This window comes from Nanorana parkeri, unplaced genomic scaffold, assembly GCF_000935625.1.
Source record: "Nanorana parkeri isolate BGI_ZX_2015 unplaced genomic scaffold, ASM93562v1 scaffold250, whole genome shotgun sequence".
NCBI classification, from domain to species: Eukaryota; Metazoa; Chordata; class Amphibia; order Anura; family Dicroglossidae; genus Nanorana; species Nanorana parkeri.
This window is the reverse complement of record NW_017306518.1, coordinates 1,106,255-1,109,807: the sequence shown is the minus strand read 5'-3', so window position 1 is coordinate 1,109,807 and position 3,553 is coordinate 1,106,255.

The following is a 3,553-nucleotide window of genomic DNA, read 5'->3' as shown; positions in this document are numbered from 1 at the left end:
CCGTGCGATATCGCGTTCAAGCTTGCATTGAGCAAGCTTGAATCGCGGCTAAATCCGCTCCAAAAAGGGTCCTACTGTAGCGACACAGACCCGCGACAGCAGGACCCTTTGCCCCATTGAAATGCATTGGAGCGCGATATCGCGCGGTAATTTGCAGCGATATCGCGGGAATTACCACGCGATAAATCGTTCAATGTGAACGGGGCTTTAGTGATCAGTGATCACTGAGTGTTTGTAGATAATTGAGGATATGGTATGGCTACTATATCCTCAATTATGAATGAATGGGAGTGATCTACATCCCCTCCTGTTCATTCATAGTTGTAGTTATTGTAAACATACCGTGTTCCCAAGTTATCAATGAACAGGAACACTCAGAGAGGATTCCTGTTCATTGAGAACAGGGGATACAGAAAATGAGATGGGGAACTCTGTGTCCTCAATCTCTTTTTCTATTATAAAAGGGAAATATCAGGGATCTGTTTAGACCACTAATATCTCACCAAAGCCCTAAAAGTAAAGTAAAAAATAAAAATATTTAATAAAAAATAAATTAATAAAAATAAATATTTAAAAAAATTAAAAAGTTTATAAAAAAATAAAATGTTTAAAAAATGTGAAAAATTAAAATAAAAACATTTTCGGTTTCGGTCTGACAATTTTTTTTATTTCGGTTTCGTTTTTTAAATTTCTATTTCGATGCACCTCTAGTAATAATGGCAGGATCACCAGGTAAGAATAAAGGCCTAATAAAAGGAAACTAATGCAGCCAGCACATCTAAGAACTGGTAAGCTGCAATATATTACATTGGTGTTTCTGGCATGAAATAATTGCTAATAGACAGTATGCTAGTTATATACAATGTATACCATATTAAGTAGATGTATATAAACTTGCATGAACACATTTGTGCAAAACATCAGTTGCATGTCACTTTCCTACCCCATCCCCATGTTTATTGGCTACCATGTGACGAGGCACTCCAATCAGTGACTGGGATTGGCTTGACAGGGAGTGAATTCCTGCACTCCTGTGGTGGAATAAATCTGCAAGGAGAATGGAGTGAGGCTATTTTATTCATTGAAAAAATAAAAGGCATTCTCTTCTAAGGCTTCCATTACACTGTGATTTGGGATTCCTTCCGTTTCGCTGTGGCCGCTGTACATGTTCATGTTAATGACCGGGTGACAGTGGTCGCATCTGTAAGCAGCAGCCTGAATGTTATTGTATCTGTTAAAATTCTTGCCAATTCATGTGAAGCGGCTGAAATTCTCAGTGGTGCCACAAGAGGGGTACGGCCCGCACTGGGTGACACTAAAATGGCTGACCCCCCGCCTACACTCCACTGAAACTGCACTCCTAAAACTCACTAAGGACTTACTCACAGCTAAAAACAATGGCCACTACTCCTTACTCCTGCTATTAGACCTTTCTGCTGCTTTTAACACTGTTGACCACCTCATCAAAAAACTCCACTTGCTTGGCCTTCAAGACTCTGCTTGCTCATGGTTTTCCTCCTACCTATCTGAGCGCTCCTTTAGTGTCACCTTCAAATCTAACTCCTCCCCTCCTCTTCCTGTAAGGGTCCCCCCAAGGCTTTGTCCTTGGACCCCTTCTCTTCTCTATCTACACCTCCTCCCTTGGTCAGCTGATAACCTCACATGGCTTCCAATACCATCTCTATGCCGATGACACTCAAATATATCTCTCCACATCTCAACCCCTCAGTGTCCTTGCGTGCCACTAATCTACTAACTGACATATCCATCTGGATGTTGCAACACTTCTTAAAACTCAACCTTTCTAAAACTGAGCTCATGATATTTCCTCCCGCCCGTGCACCTTTCCCCAACTTTTCCATTGAGATTGTTAACACAACTATTCAACCCTCCCCACATGCCAAGATCCTAGGTGTCATTGACCTTTCTTCCTCACATCCAAATCCTGCCACCTTTACCTTCGTAACATCTCCAAAATACACCCCTTCCTCACCAAAGAACCCTCAAAACTACTCATCCACTCACTTGTTATCCCTCGTCTTGACTATTGCAACTCCCTCCTCATTGGCCTACCTCTACACAGACTATCATGAATGCAGCTGCCAGACTCATTCACCTAACCAACCGCTCAGTATCTGCAAACCCCCTCAATCCCTCCACTGCCTTCCACTCGCCCAAAGGATAAAATTCAAAATATTAACAACCACTTACAAAGCCATCCACAACTCTGCCCCCGGATATATCTCAAACCTGGTCTCAAAGTATCATCCTAACCATCCCTTCCGCTCTTCAAAAGACCATCTGCTTTCCAGCTCCCTCATCAACTCCTCCCATGCTCGCCTCCAGGACTTCTGTAGAGTCTCTCACTATGGAACTCTTTACCCCGACCTGTCAGTCTCTCTCCTACTCTGACTGCCTTTAGGCGATCCCTCAAGACTCTTCTCTTCAGGGAAGCCTATCCCACCTCAACCTAACCACTGAACAATCACTTTCTCAAACAATCATCCCAGCACAGCTACCTCCTCATGTATCACTTGCCCCTCTCTTTTAGAATGTAAGCCCTCACGGGCAGGGCCCTTCTTGCTATCTAGTCTTGAATTGTAACTGTAATGTCTTCCTTATATTGTAAAGCGCTGGGCAAACTGTTGGCGCTATAAAAATCCTGAATAATAATCGCACAGTCCCATGCGATTAACACACGGTACCACGCTAAATTGAATCTACCGCAAATTCTGGTGTGGGAGGTGTGTTGCATTGCCATTTATTTGAATGGCACCACAAACGCACCTCCCACCCACAGTTCGGTCGCCCGCACCAGAGCGCACGGTACAGCAATGCAACTTGGGTCACGACTTAATGACCAAGGACAAATGTGGTTCCTGAGGTTACATGGGCTAAGAACCACTGCTCTATGCCATGCCCAATATTCAGCACAATTTATCCACACCCACTTTTGGCTCCCACTGCATGTTTTCTCCTTTTCAAAGTTGGGAGGTATGACTTTACAACCCGTTCACACCAGGACTCATCGCTCAGTAAGAGGTGCAACATTCTGATTTCAGCATATCACATAGCGGAACTTTTTCTTTTTTTAAGGAACTTTGTTTCAGCACGCGCCACCGCAATGTGGTACCATGTACTTATTTAATAAGCAAGCAAGGCAAATTGTGTAAACTGGCACAGCGCTGGGCATGCATGTCCAAGGCACCTGTAAAAGGACCCTTCGGCAAAGTTGGAACTCCTCCTGCCATATCCCTGTGATCATCCCTGTACACACGCTGACTTAGAAATTAAGTTCATCACGTTGCAGGCAGCGATGTTCACCGGTTAGAGAGCAAGCCAGGAACCAGCAGTGAGCCAGAGCCCCAGATAAGAGCAGGTCAATGTACAGAGCCACGCTCTATGACAGCTCGTCTCCTGTGACCTAGGCCCGCGTGCACACTCACAGCAGCGATCGATCCACCATCCCGGCTGCGCTGGTGCCCGCACCGTATCCATCCACACACAATGCACAGCGCGAGACGTCATGGAAAGAAGTACGTCAAAACCAATT